This window comes from Petaurus breviceps, unplaced genomic scaffold (assembly GCF_028583685.1).
Source record: "Petaurus breviceps papuanus isolate PSGF00001 unplaced genomic scaffold, PetGlider_PUasm1.0 90825, whole genome shotgun sequence".
NCBI lineage: Eukaryota > Metazoa > Chordata > Mammalia > Diprotodontia > Petauridae > Petaurus > Petaurus breviceps.
Window position 1 is genome coordinate 18,956,690 of NW_027187353.1, and position 21,063 is coordinate 18,977,752.

Below are 21,063 nucleotides of genomic sequence, written 5' to 3' on the forward strand. Positions count from 1 at the left end.
TTACCCCTTCCTTCCCTTCCACTGATCTGTAAGCAGTCATTTTAGCATAACTTTTACCCCTCCCTTTCCCTCTCCTAATTGACCAATGAGTGGAGGGGTTCAGTTTAGGAAAAAAGCAGGAAAATTCAAATATACACTGACCAATCACTGATTGTAGTTGCAGTTTATGTAATCTGACTACTGTAATCTCTTTAAAAACCGGCATATTGTTCATGCCAATTTACTGTCTGATTTGGGTATGTGACCCAGGCAGTCTCGAAACAATAAAATCCACTTCCAATTTTAATCTCAGGGATCTTCTGTCTCCTCCTTTTATGCCCAAAATAAATTGGAGGCCCTAGTGAGATTTTTGGTGTTTCGTGGCACGGAAAAGGTCCCTGAATAAGAAGAGCTCTCGGCCTCAGGAGGTAGGCATCTTCTTGCCCCGATCCCTAGGGCGGGCTACTCCCTGATTCCTAATTCCAGGGTCCCAGGTCTCCAGAAGGGAAAGATCACATCTGCCTCCCAACTCTGTCTTTTGTGGATCCAGGACCTCTAGTTTGGGGGTGAGTAAAAATCTGTTCTGGTTCTGTTTTGGAGGGCAGAGGGCTAGACGTAGCCATTTGTGCAGGGGGCATCTCCTCTCTGGTGAAGGTTTGGGACACCAAAGCCTCTTGACCGTTAAGTATTCTGGTTGTTAATGTTTGTATGTTTTTTGTGTGTCCTGCACTTGCTTGTGCTCATTTGCTTCCTGTTCAGTAGCTGAGGGGGCAAATCAAGTAGCTAGGGAGTATTATTTGTCAGTATGTGTCCTATATGTTCTTTGTGTGTCCTGCTCTTGCTTGAGCTCATTTGCTTCCTGTTCAGTATCTTCAGGGGGCAAAGCAAGCAGCTAGGGACTATCGTCTCTCCTTGTGAAGTTTTGTCTTGAGCTCATTTGCTTAAAGCCTCCCCGTTTTTATTCTGTAAAGCAGGTATTCGAGTGGCATTTGGTTATAAGACTATACTGTTTGTCTGTCTTTTCATCCTAGAACATGGGAAGTTTCAGCCAGTACATCAAAAGCTCCCCTGGGTTGCATACTAAGCCATTTTAAAGTAGCCTATCAGGACAGGGCAGATTATGGGGTCCCCTTGAAGAAGAGGAAACTCATTTCTTATTGCATGAATGAGTGGCCCATGTTTGGGGTGGGCTAGCCCCCTCAGGGAAGTTTCAACAGGGAAATTATCCAATCAGTGTGTCGGGTGGTCACAAGGAATCCAGGACATCCAGATCAGTTCCCTTATATTGATGTCTGGCTAGATCCCCTCACCTATCCCCCTCCCTGACTTAGGAGCTGTTCTTTCCAAAGGGGCATTCACATCCTTGTGGCCCACCCACTCTCAGATACCCCTAAGACAAAACCTCTCGCAAAAATCCGACAGGATCATATGGAGAAGTCTCATTTCCCACCACCTTACAGCCCTCGATCCCCTCCCCCGCCTCTTCTCCTGACTCCTCAGGACTTCCAACACCTCCAAGTCCCCTTTTGCACCCCCTCCCCCATACCCGGACTGGGGCAAACTATCAGCCACCAGAACCCTCTTCTGCTTCAGCTATCCTTCCCCTCAGGGAATAAACTCCAGAAACAGGAGGGTTTTGAGGGCATGGTTATATCCCAGCTGGTAGAAATTGCTCAAAAGATTTATGACAACAGGGACAGCCCCTCTGATAAAGCAGACAAGAAGTTTGCCCAGGTCCTTGTGGCTGCACCTCAGACTCCCAAACGGGGTGCCCGAGTGGGCACTACACCATGTGATACCCATACCCTTCTTGCAAGGGACCAATGTGCATACTGTAAAGAGTTAGGCCATTGGAAAAATGAATGCTCCTGTGTCACAGACTCTCCAGAGTCCTCCAAAAACTCAAATGGGGGAGGGGCAAAACTTTTTACTGTGCTGGTCTTTCCCCTCCTTGTGAGCACTGGGAAGGTGGGGAGGTGGGCCCCTCTTTGGGAATCCCTCCCCTCTGATCAAATAAGCAGGCAGGCTAGATCTCCTGCCTGACCAATTAAAGCCAATTAAGTGTGGAGCTTTGAGACTGGAAGATTCAAAGCTCACTTTCAAAAGGTCCGCCAAAATTCTCCTTGTTGTTTTAATAATTTGAAATTTTTAATTTGGGAAATTTAAAATTTCTTTACAAAATATCTTCGCAAATTCTGAGAATTAATCATTAAGAAATTGGAAATAGGATATTGGGATTGCTTTAAAAAAATTGAAGGGTTTTAGGATATTGGGATTGCTTAAAAGGAAGTTTTTTTCCTATCTCAGCTTGACTTGTTCCTTGAATTTGTAAAAAGAAAATCAATAGCATTTGTGAAACACTTGTGATCAGAATTGTATAATGACTGTAAAATATAATGACTGGCATATTTTGGTATCTCTCTAACTTTGAATTCATGCCAGAATTGATAAGGTCAATTATTGTATAAATCGTTTGATGTTATTTCATACTCATTGTTATTTTGTTGCCATCTTTCTGAGATTGTATTGTGTTTCTAAAAGTCTATTTAGCTAAGTGAACTTAAGAAACATTTTTGCAGTAGGAATAGTATTAAAGCTATTTTTAAAAAAATCTGAATTTCTTATTGCATGTGTATTGGGTTTTTATGTTATAAAATTTGTTAATTTAAACTTATATTTGGGTTACAAACAGGCAATAATAATGTTGATATTTCACTTAAAATTTTGGCTAAATTATGTAATTTGGAAAAATTATGAACTCTGATGTTAAAAACAATTTTCTTATTATTATTTTGAAGCTGTTGAGTCATCTAAGGATATAGATATATATATGTTAACCTGGATGTATGTGAATATACAATGTCTTGGGAAATTTATATTAGGAGCATTTTAATACCAAATTAGTTTTAGGAAATTCCCATACTTGAAGATTTATTTTAGAATTATTATGTTTGTCAACCTTAAGTGAAACCTTTCTTAGGGGTGAGGTTTGTATCAATGGCTATGGGATGATGGCATAAATGATTTTCTGTGCAAATCAATTTGGAAATTACTAAATTAAGATCACCAGATTGGTAATTACTTGATTTTGGTTTGAAGTTTAAATTTAGGTACATCATAACTGTTTCTGATAAACATTGGTATTATGAATGTTATAACAGAAGCAGTTTCTCATACTCTAAATGCTGTTAAATTAAGAATTATACTGTCAGAGGAACAAGAAAATGATGGTGGATGAAGTACTCTGACCATGTCAGAGTATCAGTTATGATATTCTGAAATGTTGTAATTTAAGAAATCATTCACTTTTAATTTTTTCTTTTTAAGTTTCAATCCATAAATCAAGTATTTACAATAGCATGCTTGGGGAAAACTACTTATTGGTAATTATGTGAAGAAAAGACCCTGTGAATCCTCTTCTAAGTTTTGTAAAACCTAGAATATGGAAATGAAAGCTTAGGTGTCCCAGAAAACAATGTGTGAGCAGGACCTGGCTTCAGCCACATTTTAGCCTCTGGCTACAGACCCAGTCCCATATGAAAGAGAGACAGATCTACCCAAATGATTTTGGTTCCCAGCTATTTGAAGGGGGGAATGATTGGGTGCTTGGAACGATGGGGTACTTGGGCACCTGATATTTAGATTAATTAGTGTTACTTTAGTTGAGAGAAAAGAAAAGATACCATTTTTAACACCAGGTTAATTCAAACTATCTTTAAAGTCTATTTATGAAAAGCCAAACAAAGCAGATAAGAAGGTTAGGGGACAAATGGGGTTTATCCAGCCCCTCCTGTTTCCAGGTAGTTGGTATCAGTTTTAGATATTGAGAGAGCATGAGGAAGTTTTGGGAAGCCAGAAAGATCTGTAACTTGAGTTTGTAATTAATAGCTCAATCAAATTTTAGATGGCCCTATCTGAAGGACACTAGTCCATCTTTATTTGCTATTTAATAATTTGAGGGACTGTAAATTTTACTATTCTTCTAAGCCTTGATTATAGGAGTCATCATAAAAGCCGATAATGAGATGGCGGAGGCTGCAGGCTGTGAACTGTTCAAGGTGGATGTCTGTGCTTGGAAGAGTTTGGGGACAACCTTGGACACTGCCCAGGTGGGATCTCTCTTACCTTCCCAATAGTGCCTTTTCTTTCTGAAAAGAAAACCTCCCACCTATTTATGCCTGAGCCTTGCTTTCAGCATCTAGTGACCACCTGAATGACTAGCAGAGATGACTCATGCCTGGAACCAAACAAGGCTAAGGAAGTTTTCCTTCTGGCAAGGTTTGACTTTGTCCCTCTCTTATTCTATAGCAAAATTCACTGAGAAGTAATATTCAGGGCCAAATAAATGAATAAATATAGAGATAACATCCTTCAAAGAAGGAGATGATAAGTAATAAGGCAAAAAGTAATGAAATAGATGCCTGATTGACCAGGATAGTGAAGTTTGAGGAGAGCAACAGTCTGAGGCTTTGATACCCAGATTTGACTCTTACTACTCCTGAGACCTTAGGCAAGTCATAACCACTGTGGGTCAATTTTCTCCTGCACTACTTCTGTGAAGTAAGTTCATTTACTTAACTCTTCTTCAGGGCCAAGTTTGGTGGTTATAACTCTGCAGATTCAAGTTAAGGCTTTTGTTCTTTTCATATTCTTTGTTATGGTAACCATGTGTAATCTATCTCATTCTGCTGACTTTACAGCTATAGTTCATAAGTCTTCCCATGTTTACCTAAATTCTTCCATTATCGTTGTTTCTGGTGGAACAGTATTATTACATAGCAAAATTTGCTTAGTTATTCCATAATCAATGGACAACTCACTTAGTTTACAATGATTTTTTTATCACAAATAGTGATATAAAATATTTTGGTGTATATGGGACCATTTTTTCTGTATTTAACCTCTTTGGAACATGTATGAATAGTGGGATCTCTGCGTTAAAGGGTATGGACAACCAATCACCTTTTTAAAAAAGCATAATTCCAAATTGCTTACATGAATTCACAGCTCCACCAAGGAATCAGTGTGCCTGTTTATTCATAGCCTCTTCAACATTACCTGAAATATTAAATACTATGGAAAAGCTATTGTTATTGCTCTAGTAAGACTGAGTCAATTTTGATTTTTCTGGTATGTTGTTTTTTTTTCTCTTAAGGTTGTAAATGTTAAAGCTTTCCTTAGGGGGATCTTACAAATGAACACATTTCCTTTGTCTTTCAGAGTTTAAAAGCAGCTATTCATTCTAAATCGAATGCTGATGACCAAAAAGGGAAACACCATGATAACATGTAGAATCATAATCACATTTCCCTTGTACTTTAAGAGTTACAAAGCCAGACTTCGAACCTAACACCAAAGAATATGCTCAAAAGCAAACTCAGCATCATATGTCCTGTTCCGTATCCTCCCATCTTCTTTCCTTGCTCTCAATCTCTTCTTTTGCTGTCACTCTCAAAGGGGAAAGCAACAAGATCTCTTTCTTCCTATGTCATTTGAAAACAGAAATGTACTCTAAAATTTGACCTGGTACACAACTACAAAAACAGTAAGCAGACTTCTTATCTATCTGGAGTGTCACTGCTTTCTGGAGGTATCCACTTTAACTACACCAAGAAGAGCCTCAGATTTAGTGACTGGACCAAAAATTGATATAAAACAAAGCATCAAACAATGTGACCTTCTTTAAAATCACTACTGATTACGGTTAACTCTTCATAGTAGCAAAAGACTGGAAATTATGGCAATATCTACCATCTAAGGAGTAGCAAAATAAATTACAACATGTGGATGTAATGGAATAGTGTGGTACTATAGGGAAGGATTAAATGGACAGTTTCAGAAGAAAATTGGAAGACCTTTATGAACTGATGCTGGGTGAAATGAGCAGAACCAGAAAAAACATTTTATACAATAACAATAACATTATAAAGAAAAACAACTTTTAAAGATTTTAGATCTCCAATAAATGCAATGATAAACCACGATTAAAGAGGACATTAGATGAAGCATGCTCTCTATCTTCTGACAGAGAAGTAATGGACTTTTAAAATGCAGAATGAGACACATTTTTAGACATGGCCAATGGAGGAATTTGCTTGATTATAAATATTTATTTTAAGGGTTTTCTTTCTCTTTTTGGTTGTTGTTCTCTTGGGAGAGTACAAAGTGAGAAGGAAAGAAAATGTTTTTTTTTTAAATTGGAAAAATAGTAATATTAAAAAATGTTATATCATATCAAAAGGTCTGAGGTTAAATGATGCTATTTTGGTAACAGGGATCCTTATCAGAAGGGTTCTCAAGCCACTGTAATATTTCAAGCAAGTTTCTGTGTTCAGATAAGTACTTCTGTGATACCTTCCCATGCTACCAGCCAATATTTCCAAAAACTTAAACCATAAATGTTTTCATGGACATTTTGCAAACTTTCTTTAATGATGAGTGCTTTCTCCCTCCTCAAATTATTCTGCTTTTATTCAACTGCTACATACACTGGTAGAATGCAAGCCAAAGAATTTTATCCTCTTTGTATCCCCAGGTCCTCACAAAATGCTGCATACAACAGACACTCAAAAAAATCTTTGCTGAATTTGGGTGTCCTAAGGGACTTTCAGTGCTTTCAGTGAAGTCTGAACTTTTCCAGAGCAAATAATTGGTGAGTAATTCTCTACTTCACTCTTAAGCTCATTTGTCTTTTAAGGTCGAGCCTACTTTCTTTTTTCATGAATTTAACCTAGAAGTTATTTCTCCCTCCTTTGAACTCTCATAAAACTTTTATTAGAATCATATAATGTCAGAGCTGGAAGGGCCATCAGAGGTCAATTAGTCAACTTCCCTTGTTTTACAGGGGAGGACACAGGTCTGGTGGGATTAGATGATTCATCTAAGGTTTCCGCTTACAGTGGCTGCACTTTACCTTATGAGATAGCTATTTCATCCATTCAGATGTCTAGCAAGTGGTTACTATGAGGCAGGCATTGTGGTACAATCATATAGCATTTTCCTCACAATTAATCTGTTCAATAAATGGCACCAATAGTAGTATTCCCACTTTATTTTTTCATTTTTAAAATTCTGAACTTAAATACCAAACATTTTTTCTTATATATATAACACAAATGTGGATTGTATATAAATTAAACTATGTAGCTTCATTTTATATTGCTTGCTATTTTTACTTAAAGTATGTAATACACTCTACATGTAACTTTCAAAACTCTTCTATTTGTGCTTCCTTTTGAACAGTTTTCTATTCCTTTCAGCACATTAAAAAAATTTTTTTTAGCTGAACATCCCTCAACAACAGCCTTTGAAGACATTAAGGCTGTGAAGGGGTATTTGTTTTCCTTCTTCCCTATTAGAATGTTAGCACCAAATCATCATATATATCCTTTCAACTGCTCAAATAAAATTATCTGTCTAGCTTTCTTTGGACTCATTATTTGCATTTCACAGTTCAAACTTAGCTCTAGTGTCTTCATCTGAAATGCTTTATTACATTAAAGATACATTTTCCCACTGCAGGATTACATACAGCTTTGCAGAGAAAATTATTCTTGGTGAAAAGTCTATCTCTTTTGCATTGTAGAATACTGTATTCCAGGATCTCCACTTGTTAAAAGGAGAAGTCACCAAGTCTTGAGTAATCCTTGATACCTGAACTGACTTAAAAATTTTTTTTCCTAGATTTGTTTGCAGCATTTTTTTTGGAGGGGGAGTGACTTGGGAGCTCTGGATTTTGACTAGTATGTTCCTGAGAATGTTCTTTTTGTAATTCTTTTCAGAATAAAATACAAACCCCTCTGTTTGTCATTTAAAGTTCTCTATAACCTGTCCCCTTCATTTGTTTCTAGCCTTACACCTTCTTCTCCTGAAGGTACTTTATAATGCAGTTACACTGGTATATCTTCTGTCTTCTCATGAGGCCTCTTCCCCTTACCTCTACCTGTTAAGGTTCTTCAGTTTCCTACAAGGCTCAGCTCAAATTCCACTTTCTGCAGCAAGCAGTTACTACCTCCCCTCTACTCTGTATTTAGCTTTTTAAAAAAATTTTTGGAGGGGGGAGGTGAGGCAATCAGAGTTAAATGACTTGCCCAGGGTCACATATATATTTGCCATTCTGGGGAAACCTATGGATCCTTTCTCAGAATAATGTTTTAAGGGGCGGCTAGGTGGCGCAGTGAGTAAAGTGCCGGCCCTGGAGTCAGGAAGAACTGAGTTTGGATCTGGCCTCAGCCACTTAACACACACACACACACACACACACATACACACACACAAAACTAGCCGTGTAACCTTGGGCAAGTTACTTAACTCCAATTGCCTTCCAAAAGGCGAAAAAAAAAAAAAAGAATGTTTTAAAATGCATAAAATAATAGAATTACAATGGAAATAAAGTATATTAAAAGTTGTCAAAATAGTTTTAAAATCAAGTTCACAGATTCCAGGTTAAGAGGCCTTTAAGCTTTTTGACTGTTGGAACTGTCTTTGCTTTGTATCCCTACTAAGTACTTAACAACTAACCCAATGTCTAAAATTCATCCTCATAAGACATACTGGTGAGATTCCTTAGCCATCCTGCATTCTGTCCTCTAGAAATGCCTCAAAACATGCTTCCCAGAAAAGAACATACTACTCCAGATATGGAGTCACTACTTCAAATTACAGCAGGACAATACTATCTTTCTTGGCCTGGGCATACAGTCTATTATTAATGCTGAAGAGCAAATTAGCTTTTTCAGAAGTCGCACTAATCAACAAGCATTTATTAAACACCTGTGTGCTAGGCACTATGTTAAACAGAAAGACAAACATAAAACAACCCCTGTCCTCATGAAGCTCATACTCCATGGGAGTGACAATATGCATATCTAACTGCTGACTTACATTACACTTGCAACCAAATTAAACACTGGGTTAATAGGCACCGCGTCTAGTGGCACTTTAATGAGTGGTGTCCTCGGTGTTGGCAGCTGAGTTTGCTAAACACAAAGTTAGTAACAATGAAATCATGGGTTCGGTCTATTTTGTTCTAAAGCCAAGAAACACATGCCTAGGGCTGGTTATCTCATAAGATGAGCTGCTGGTCATAAAGGGCATTAAGTGAAAGAGGCAATCCACTGTCCTGGTGGTCTAGCATCCTCATGGAAGTGTGAAGCAGGAATAGGAAGGGACCCACACTAGAGGTTATGCTAAAGCCCTCATTTCACACAGAAGGAAACTGACTTGCCCCAGAGACCAGATAGTTGCTCCTGGCACAGCCAAAGCCAGGAACCCTGGGGCTCCACAGCCTTTTGCTCCCTGTACCTCAGAATTCAAACAGCAGAGAGCATCTTTTTATTCCTAACAATATCCCTTAACATCAGTGCTCACAAAAGCTCTGAAGTTTTAAATAACATTGAGTGACCAACATTTCTATTGTCATAAATATGCAGGTTTCAAAGGCAGTGTCTATGATTTAATGACTGATTTCATAGTCCATTGGACTAGTCTATTTGTAAAGCAATGACCCCTAAACACAAAGAGTGGCTCCCAGCTGCCTTAATAGCCTATGTCAATTGAAGAGAGACTTAGAGACTGCTATACAATGAAAATCAATCTGCAACTAGCAGGTGGTCAAGATGCTCTTTTGAAAAAGACCTTCAAAGAATTTATTCTGAACAAGCAATATTAACCTAGGTAAGTAAAGGCAGGGGTATAAATTTGCAAACCTCATGGTCCTTTTTAACTATACTCTGTCCTGAGCATCCAGAAACAGAATATCCCTATACTTTATTTTTTTAAAAAAGCCATGAAGGATTTGTTACATTTGCTGATCTGTTCTGAAAATACATGCTTACCCATCTGACCTAAAATGAAGTACTGAAGGAGATTCTCAGAGAACATGCCATCACCCTTTGGAAGGGCTGAAGTAATGAAGAGATTTTCATAGAACAACCCACTACTCTTTAGAAAGGGTAAAGACTCAGGTGTTATCAGATACTCTCAAAGTTCATGGCTAAGGTGGAAGCAAAATGAGCTTGCTTCTCTAAAATCATCTGGCAATGCCAGAAATGTCCTCGTGTAAATTACAAATGGCTGTCACCACACAGCTTACCTTTTAAGGAACAAACAGATGCATGTGTCGAGCAAATCCAAAACAATCACATAAGGAAAGAATAATCGTATTAACTGCTGGTAAGTCTCTTCTTATGCCTAACTAATGGATATGATCTACCCGTTCAGCAAATAGAAAGAGAAAACAACTGAGACTTCTGGCTCCTACAGGGTGCTAATTGGCAGCTGCTCTATGGTTATATATTTTAGCTGTAAAACGAAGGTTAAGTAACTATAATAGCCAAAAAGGAAACGTTGCTAATCAGTCAAAATACCTTGCTAAATTACCTAGTTAGACATATGGGAATCTTGAAACACCTAAATAATGAAATGATTTTTCCTATGGATCACTCAAAGCAGCAGGGCTAAACAGGCTACAATAAAGTGCCCCACAACTAATTAAAGGACAAGAAATCATGGCTCCAGAAGCAGCAGTGACAGTCCATGAGCAAGCACATGCATGGATTGGGATTTGAGAACTTAAAAGAAGTCTGGGATAGATGTTCTGTAAGAATTCAAGACCTGAGTTTGGAGTGAAAGAGGACCTGGGTTCAGATCAAGACTCTGCTTACCAATGTGTGACCTTGGACAGGTCACTTGACCTCTCTGAGCCTTGGTTTCCTCGACTGTAAAATGAGGAAACTGGACTAGGTGACTTCTCTTCCAAATCTAAAACACAGATCTTTGACTAAGACCAAATCACTGGGAAGGATGAATCTGAGGTCAATGGCCATGGAGACTGGAAGAGGCCAGATTTGAGCTGACCAACTGGGAGTATGTAGGACTGGGATTGCCCTCCAAACAAAAGGGGCTCCAGCCAGCCCACATTCCATCTACTATTCCTTCTGCTGCCCTGAGCTGGTCTTCTGAGGCTACAAATAAGGACAGAGAAAAAGACAAGGAGAGCAGGAACGTGTCCAAAGGAAGCCCCAAAGTCACCTGGGCCTCTCTCTTGCCCCACAGAACGGGAAATTCCCACTGAAATAAGTAGCTTGACAAGCTGGGGGATTTATGCATCTCTTCCAAACCAGAAAGCCAAAGGAAAGCTCTCCAAACTCCCTGATTTACTTCTAACCAACAGACAGGCTTCAGTGGGGATTCATAGAAGTCGATCACCTTGTCACATTTGCAAACTATGCAAGTAAATCTCCAAAAGCCAACTTCCATAGTCTAACCAAAGTTGTCCAAGTGTAGCATTGTGCTGCTTCTTACAGGATGAAGTCGGCCTAAGCCTAACACAGAATTCCTCCTCTTTCCCTCCAAACCTGCCCCTACCACTCCTCCTCTTTTTTCTCTCTACAAAGGCCCTTCAATCCCCCCAACCTTGGTGTAAACTTTGGCTCTTCACTCCCCCCCCCTCATGCCCCATATGGAACCAGTTGCCAGAATTTTTCCACTGTTACCTCAGCAAAATACAGTACACCTGCCACCTCCTTCCCACCTACAACCAACTGCCTTATTCAGGGTGTCCCAAACATCTGAGGCAGTTTGAAATCATAGGGGGATAGATGAGGAGAGGGTATGACCCAGAGCACTGGAGAGAGCTTGTGCTACTGTCCACTGAATCAAGTGTAAACTGCTGATTCTGGCCCTCTAAAAGATTTCTTCAATCTACTTTCCCACTTTTACTGACTATCCTGTATTTACTCTATGATCCAGTCAAACTCGATGAATTGCCACCCCTAGCCCTCCTGTTCTGTGCTTTGTTTAAATTCTCAGACAGCTAGGTAGCACAGTGCAGAGAGTGCTCGGATTGGAATCAGGAAGACCTGAGTTCAAATCTGATCTCAGACACTTACTAGCTGGGTGACCCTGGCCAAGTCACTTAACCCTGTTTGCCTTAATTCCTCATCTGCAAAATGATCTGGAGAAGGAAATGGCAAACTACTCCAGTCTCCCTGCCAAGAAAACCCCAAATGGAGTCGACCTAGAATCAGACAGAACTGAAGCAACTCCGCAACAACAACAAAGCCGAGAATGGGTATCATGAACTAAGTGACACTTAATTCAACATTGACTAAATACCTGCTGTGTGTGGGAAGGGACTGTGCTAGCTTACGGGGCACGGAGCCCCCTGTAACTGGTGAGAGAACACACACACGAGCACCACACTCTTCTGAGAACCTGTTGGCCTCCCCTTCCCGTTCTGAGTCCTCACAGTCTAGGATATTGAGGCCACAGCATCCGTGAAATAATGGAGGTGACAAGGGACTCGTTTCAGGATGAGGGAAGGGAGCCAAGGACAAGTGACATTTTGGACTACTGGGGTTGAGGGAAAGATAGGACATTCCAGGGCAAAAGTCCCTTAGATGACAATGGAAATAGGGGACTGAACAGTGGAGCTGGCCATGAGGGTGATGGCTTAAAACTGGATGCAAGCTTTTAGAACGGATTAAAGTATCTGACTTACACCATGGCGATTTGTATCCCCTCGGCTAATGGCTACTGTTTTTAATAATAAATGTGAAACTGAATTTTCATAGAAATCTCTCCCAGGTCTGTAATAAGCAGCTAAAGAAATCATGTATCTGAACCTCTCTGACATAGTAGATAGTTCCAGGAGTTACTCAATGTTTAATTCCTTGCTCACTACTTTGAACATTCTAAATAGGACACCAAAAACCAAAATAAAAAGCCTTGAATGAGTCATTTCCAGACAAAAATATTTCATTTGATATTATAGAAGTAAGCTAAGGATTACTTATCTAAATCTTATCTTAATTTTGCAACTGAATTCACCCTTAACCACACTAAAGTTCTTGGTCCCAGATCTGATAGTCACCTGTGACCTTAGCCAAGTCTTTTCCCTTCTTTGTGCCTCAGTTTCCTTATATGTAAAATGAGAGGGTTGGCCCAGGCACCCACACCCTTTAAAGTCCCCTTCTGGCTCTAAATAGGATGGCCATTTCTCCTATCCCTTTTCCAACATGTCCAAAAGCTGTTCTGCATTCCTATCCACTGAGAGAAAGTATTATAGTGGAAAGAGAACTGAATTGGGAGTCAGAGACTCAAGTTTTATTTGTAGTATTATTATCTCTTTTCTTTTACCATTTTCCCAGTCTTTTCCACTCAAAGTTCTGGGGCTCCATGCCAAAATTCCATAAAGAACCCACTGAAGCTTAGTTGGATAAACAGTCGCTTGTGACGGATGGCTCTGGAGGCATCTGTGGTGCTCTCTCCTTTATAGCTGGTCACCAAAGGTCAACGTTGGCTTTCCTTTCATCCTCAGAGTTCAGGAAAGCAATCTGCCCTTTCTTGCCATACACCCACATCATGGGAGATGACTTTCTGAAGAAAATACTTTTGTCCCTAATTTTAGATTAAGCTTTGTGTTACAGGTCAAAATCAGCATCATCACAGTTGAATTTCATTCTCTTCCTCACAGGGTACCTCATGGCATGGCCCGACTTACCTATATACACAAACAACTGAAAACACAATCTGGTTCTTCTGCTCTCAGTAGAGCAAGTACAAATCATGTTCTTAACATTATTAAAATATTCCTGGAGAAGCTATTGATCAAGGCCAACAAACAGAAGCAAGTAAAAGTCTGCCTTGACAACCCACTCCACACCAAGAAAAGGCTGATGAGACCAAAGGGGACTTGAGGCATCCAGGTTTATGCTGTTTCTGCAATCTTGTGATTCATCCTTCACAGCTGGGGTTTTCAGGACAGCATTTAGGCTACTTCAACTGACTCACCCTACCCACCAGGTAAAGTGAAATCAAGATGTTAGAGGCTCCTTCTTTTTTTTTTTTTAATTTATTTACTTTTAGTTTACAACATTCAGTTCCACAAGCTTTTGAGTTCCAAATTTTCACCCCTTCCCTCCTCCTCCCTCCTGGCCCACAGCGGCATGCAATCCAATAGCGGCTCTACTCATACCTTCAAACCAAACATAAATCCAGTTGTAAAGAAGAATTACAACCAATGGAATGAACCACAAGAATGAAGAAACAAAACAAAACACGAGATAGAGCAGGTAGTTTGCTCCAATCTGCATTCAGACTCCGTAATTCTTTCTTTGGATGTGGATAACCCTTTCCATCATGAGTCTTTTTGAGCTGTCTTATAGCCTTGCATTGCTGAAAGGAGCCCAGTCTATCAAAGTTAGTCATCAAAGATACAATGTGTGTGTAATTGTGTATAATGTCCTCCTGGTTCTGCTTCCCTCACCCAGCAGCAGTTTATTTAAGTCTCTACAGGTTATTATGAAGTCTGTCTGCTCCTCGTTTCTTACAGCACAATAGTATTCCATTACATTCATATACCACAGCTTGTTCAGCCATTCTCCAACTGATGGGCATCCCCTTCATTTCTAATTCTTTGCCACCACAAAAAGACGTGCTGTAGATATTTTTGTACATATGGGTCTTGTTAGAGGCTCTTTTGAGTTCCCTCTGATAATATGGAGTGTGAATTCAAACCTAAGCAACCTCAAATACACCAAAGAAGGTCAGGGGAGGTGTGAGGCAGAGGCAATACTGCAGACTGCAGATGTGGCTGCGAGTCTGGCCACGAAGAGGGAGGGGTGAGTCCCCCTCAGGTACCTACTGCCTCTGTGACCAGGGGAAGGTCAGGTTCTGTGAGCTCCAGGTGCTCCATCAATAAAAGAGGGAGCTGGACTAAGTCAGCTCTAAATCCTATGATCCCAGGTTTAGGAAGGAAGCAAAAATACACCATAATTTTAAAAGCTCTCTCGACTACTGACTTGAAAGAATGAGATATGGGAAATATTTATAGAATTAGAAGCTACAAGTTGAAATAATTAGAAAACAAACATTAATGGAGTTCCTTCCTGAAGGTGGAAAAAGGAAAAATTTTTCTTGAGAAGGGAGTGTGACACAATTCTTTTCAATATCTGATTATTAAAGCAAATGAGTCCTATCTATTCATTTTGATGGTAATGTTCTTTATCAAGGGAAATGAGCTGCTGATTCCATTCATGCTGCAATTTCATCTAAACCAACTAAGCTATGCTTAGCAGTGTGAAAGGATCTTGGCAAGGATTCAACAACTATTTAAGCACCTACTGGATACAACACCCTGTGTTAGGTCCTGTGAATACAAAAACACAATAGTCTCTCAAATTTCTAGTCTACTGAATGCAGTCCCTCTTGGTTGCATCCTGGAAGAAATGAGATGATGGTATTCCCTATTTGGCTGTCAGTGAAGACAGCCACTAAAAGTAGAATCAATGTCAGTGGCCACCCTAGTCCAACCCAAACACGAAAGGACACTGTAACATATCCAAAAAAATAAGTACCTATAATGTACCAGGGAAACGAAAATTAGCAAAGCATAGCCATGGCTCTCAAAGGAAAAGATGTGTGTGTGTGTGTGTGTGTGTGTGTGTATACATAAAAATTGTGCAAAATAAGATAAATGTAAAAGGGAGGTCAAGTGTTTTGAGAAATTTAAGAGGTGTCAAGGAAAGCTTCCCTGAGGGCCAGCACCCAAGTTAGGCTTTAAAAGAAATGAACGATTCTAATAAGAGATGGAAGTGGGGAGGGTGCAGGGATGGTGAGAGGAAAAGTCCTGTACAGAGATGAGGGGAAGAAGTCCACTCCGGGCATGGAAGAAGTAAGTTAAGCAAAGGTACAGAGGGCAGGATGAGAATCAGTCCATCAGTCAACAAGCACGATGAGAACGGGGGACAGAGAATATGAGATAGGGAGGAGGGGGAAGAAAGGCTGGAAAGGAATGTTGGAGCCCTCCTGTGAAGGCCTTGAAAGCCAGGCCTGGGAGCTTAGATTTTCTCTGGAAGGCAGCAGCAACAAAGAGCCAGCTAGGGTGGCAAGCAGGCAATGATTAAAATCCTCACACACCTGATATACTGACAAAGGAGTTCAGCAGAGTGGGGACCTCTGGTGGACTCCAGAGAAGTGAGGGAGACAAGTACCAGTAGCCCAGAGCGCTGCCAGGTGGTCTGCAGACGGGTTCAAAATGCAAGAGGATGGTGTAGCAGGGTCAGCAGAAGGCTCCCAGACTTCAAAGAAAAAGAGAAAAGAGAAGGAGGACACTCTTTACTTTGAATACCTTGAATACTAGAAATGCACCACTGCCTGCTTGGAAGAAGTGGGCAGGGTTACCTTAGGACTGCCAACAATCACTGGGACTCCGGATAAAGCACAAAACAACTATATCTCACTGTCTCTGGATGGGCTTAAGGGAAGCCACATGGAGGGATCAGGGGGGGAAAAGGAAAATACAGAGGACTGTTTATTTTAAGGTCTGAATTCTGTGGCTCTCTCCTCTTCAGACCTCAAAATGTCCTCTACCCCAAATTCATGGCTCCACAATATTTCATGACAATGTTCAAGGAGGCATAGACAGAAATATTCAAGAATTGCATTGTTAATTGAAGTTATTTTTCTACCACCATATTCTAGAAAAGGTTAATCATCAAACCTGTTACATCAACAGGGCAATAGGTTAAACCAGAGGTGTAAGACCTGGTGAATGATCCACCCCCTGGTGGGACACCAGGATGGCCAAATCAACACTACGTGGGCAAAGCTGTGCCATGTTTGGATCAACCACAGATCTAAGGGCCTAGCCTGGACTCATGAATCCTGCTATTTCAAATTCAGATGATAATTTATAAAAGGTTACCAAATGGAAAACTCCATTTGATTAGCCAGGATAAAAAATGTAAAAATATAACAATCTATTTGAGTTAGCACTTTGAAAATAAGCTAAATTTGCTTTTTTCTATCAGGAAGAAACACAATTATGCCTTAAATTCTGCATCCTTAATGTTTGAATCATTCATTGACAGGACAACCCAAAGTTTTTCATGTGAAATAGTTGAACTCAAGTCAATTACTTTACAGATGTTAGTTCAGAAGAGTTCAGTCTGTAGAAGTGCACAGAAAGAAAGTTGTTTACAAATGAAGCCAAAACAAGTAAAACAACCCTGAAAGTTTAGGACACTGTAAAATTCTGAAATCCCGGCATTAAAGATATCATTGCACAAACACTAAGTAAAGCAAAGACAATCTTTAAGCCCTGATTTAAGGGTCTATTTTCAGCACAACGACTGAATAAAAAAAAAAAGTCTCTTCTAAATACTGTATGCTTTTTCTAGTCACATATCAAAAAACAACATAAATGCAAAATACTCCTTCCTCATTCAGCAAAAATCTGAACCATTTTTGCTAAGTCCCAAATTCTAATAAGAACTCAACAATGTAACTAACCATAATTCCATTCAAGCTGCAATATGTCCACATGATCTGGGCACGTTTAAAGAAATAAAAATAACTCAGACAACTATGGAATAGCTAAATAATTGTTTTTGGCATCCCCACAGCCCAGCCATAGCATTCAATACATTCTAGCCTTCTATTTGAAATCTGAAGTATCCAGAAATCAAAAGGTCTTTTCCATGCATTCTGTTAGAGATGAAAAGAGCTTGCTATCTAAATGTGGTGGGCCAGCCTGGGGGAAGTCCTCGAAGATTCCGAATTGGATCATTAAGCATTCCAAGTTTTAGAGAACAGCAGTCCACCAAAAGACAGGAATTCAGACCTTCTGAAACCTGACGATTATACAATAAACACAGCATGAAACCTAGAAGAATCTGAATTATTAATTCTAACAGGAATAAAACAAGAAGAGGAAAATAAGATCTTGTTCTTTCAAAACATATATCCTGTCCAATGTAATTGCTAAGGAAACTGCAGTCTGTGCCTTCATACATAATACACTTATTTATAATAAATGTGTATCGCAGATCAACAGTCCACAAGTAATATCTCTGTCAATCATAAGACTATTTGAGAGTCAACTTTTAAGTGAAACATTTTTTACTTTCTTAAGCCCAGAGAAATGCTTTTGCATTTCAAAATATATGGCCTTCCTATTTAATTTTTTAAAAAATTCTGTGGCAGTTTAGGCAAGTCTGACTTTGGCATTAAACCTCTACCAAAGAATTACATAGTCTTTCTCTTGGAATATTTTGTTGTATTTGGAAGACACTCCTTGCCTTTCATCCAATGATCAAAAACTGAACCATAATGAAGCCAGCCTTATCACAATGCATGTAAAACTTGTAGGACTCTTTGGGCAGTTTTCGTGTTTTTCTTTTCAACTATCAGCAATGGAACTGAAACTCAAACTAGCCATTCACACCCAGTCATTCATGAACTGATTATTTTTAGCCTGATCAAGATCAGTTAAATCCTGGCACAAAAAGAGAAAAATTAAAGCAAAAGAAATTGTCAAAAAGATGAGCACAAGTGACACTAGAGGTAAAAAATGCCAACACTGATTTTGCTGCAACTTCTTTCTGTTCAGAGGATCTAGGCTGGAAGAAGAAACTCTTCAAACCTTGAGAAGTTAAAAACCTTCAAGTGAGTACTGGCTCCCCTAAGCACCAAACAGTGCAAGCACCACCAAGCACACCAAGATCAAAATAAGCTGGTCCTGCTCATGATGCCCTACAAATATAACCAAAATATTCACAGAGAAGCCTTCTATGAAATTCTTTGACGTTTCATGCCAGTCATGACTAAGGCAAAGAATTGTCTAAATTGGCACAAAGGTTTCCCCCCAGGGATTCACATTCTACTGGGGAGAAAACAAAGCCATAAAAAAGCACACCCCAAATATATATGAAATACAAACAAGGTAGTTTTTTAGGGGTTGCAAGTTGGGGAGGGTCAGCAAAGGTCTCATATAGAGGGTGGCCTTTGGGTTCAAAACCACAGGATTCCAAGAGGCAGAATTGTGAACAAACACACATCATCTTCAGACCCCAATCCAATTGCTTTTCTATCCCATGACGCTGATGGGCACAGGGTTTTAAACAGGAATTCGGCACCATCTATATCACTGAACAAACTGAATCTTTCAACATCAACACCAAGTCAAGCCCAGCATGGGAAGGCATGCTCACCAATGCTATTTGCCACTGGCATGAGCATATAAAGCCCAAAGAAAAGATGTGTTCTTTAGAGACCATGAGGTTCCCCAGACTGAATGATCACAACATCATCTGTCCTCGTGAACATCAGGTCCCAAGACACTACAGCCCTAACACTCCAACACTCCGATGGCTCAGCATAGCAATTCACACAGGAAAAATCAAGTGGATGATGATGAAAACATACTGATGGAATGCGTGCTCTGGGACAGGAAGCCTGTTCAGTGAGTACAAATGTATTCAGACAGACAAGGAAGACAGAGGGTGAGCAACTGAGAGAGCTGAACAGGAAGATAATAAAGGGAATCATGCTGGAGAAACTGTACACACATCTCAGTGATCTAAGTTCCCTCACATCCATCTTTTCAAACAAACACTCTAGTTGTTATGATTGATGATTTGGAACTACAAAACTAACATCAGCATAAGAGAATCCAAATTACAGTAACTCAGATGGCAAAAGTCAGCTATGGGGTGCAGGAAATATATTATCAACAATGGTTTGAACAGAAGTAGCATCAATAACCTACCTAGTATTTCTGACAACTGTGTTAGGCTCTGGGAATGCAGGAATTCCTAAAAAAGCATCACCAAGGATAAGTACGACAAATAAAAGAGGTCATCGAATTATGTAAAAGTGAGAGATAACATCTGGACAGCCTTGGTGATGCAACTGCATTATTGAAAGGGACCAAAATGGCGGGGTCGAGGTACAGTGTGTCTAATGTGGCTGATCAGACCAACATGGGTTTGGAAGGCTCTAGCACAGGGCAGGCCCAAAAAGTCCATATGATTTGGAGTGGAGATGTCTCCAAGTCTGTGATCTGGCAGTTCTTTTGAGCTACTGCAATCTTGCTTCATTCATAGAGTACAGCACATTCTCTGATGCGGCCATGCTGGGCAGTCCTCTGCCAGTGTCTCTCATGCCCTGCAGTCGATTACAAACATAGAGCACTGGACATGGGTCAAGAAGACTCTCTGAGTTTGAATCCTTCTTTAGAAACCTATCAGCTGTGTGACCCTGAGCAAACCATTTGACCTCTTACCTGCCAGGGCTGTAAGGATCAAATGAGATATTTGTAAAGCACTTTGCAATCCTCAAAGTTATATAAATATTAGCTATCATTATTATTAGTCTTACTTCATAGGGTTACTGTGAAGCACAAGTGAGATGAAACTTATCATTACTATTATATATACACTATATATCATATATACTATAATACTATTATAGAGTGCAAAAGACAATCCGAGATTTATCCATTTAATGTTTGCTGAAGGCACAGCATCTAGCTGGGAGAAAACAGTTAAAGTGATGGGAGTAATATTAGATGATCTCTAAATTCTCCTCCCAGTTCTAAAATTCTGCCATCCTAAAATAGAAAAGCGAGGACAGGCATTTTTCCAGGGCATGCTACTTCTTAGAAATACCTACTGGCCAACCCTAAATAAGATGGCACTGCTTCAGAGGTCAAGTTCTTCCAGAGCATTTGTCCAGAATACAATCACTAAAGAATCACAGGGGTCAGAGATAAAAGCTGGCCTTGCCACCAGAAGTTAGCAAATCCAACCTTCTTACCCCTTCCCCCCGCCCAGCCCCATTTTACAGAAAAGGAAAACAGGGCCCAGAGAAAGTAACTAAAGTAATGAAGATAAGTAATGACAGGACCTAATAATATGGATGTTTACTTAGCAGGGAGATACCCACTGTATACAGAAGGTATGAGACAAAACCTAGTATTGGAGCTCTGGGGCCCTTAGCATTAAAATAATGCTTCAATGAACTGAAAGAGTTTTTTGCTAGCATCAAACACAGGAAAGGAGAGAATTTGGTTTTGTGTTTGACCACCATCACACCATTTTCCCACAGGTAACTCAGTTCATTCAGCTATAATGAGGATACCTGCATCCATACTGTTACTACAGCCTTACTGGGCATAGTTATCTCTTAATAGATTTAAGCAATCTTGCTGTCACCAGCTCTTCTGGGGGAATGAAACAATTAAAGTAGAAAAAAAATCAAATTTATATCAGATAGCTTTCTATTACCAAGTGTTCAATG

General features: G+C 39.7%; 1 protein-coding gene across 10 annotated transcripts in view; it reads right to left on the bottom strand.

Moving 5' to 3' along the window:
- The window catches only part of PEAK1 (pseudopodium enriched atypical kinase 1), a 280,555-nt gene that overhangs the window by 234,127 nt on the left and 25,365 nt on the right, over nucleotides 1-21,063 (bottom strand). Inside the window, exon 1 of one of the 10 annotated variants that reach the window (XM_069071431.1) lies at nucleotides 15,901-16,459. The exons of the other annotated variants lie outside the window; for them this stretch is intronic. The gene's annotated coding sequence lies outside the window, so the exon portion shown is untranslated. Of the gene's footprint in view, nucleotides 1-15,900; nucleotides 16,460-21,063 lie in introns of those variants that run through there. 10 annotated transcript variants of the gene reach the window in all.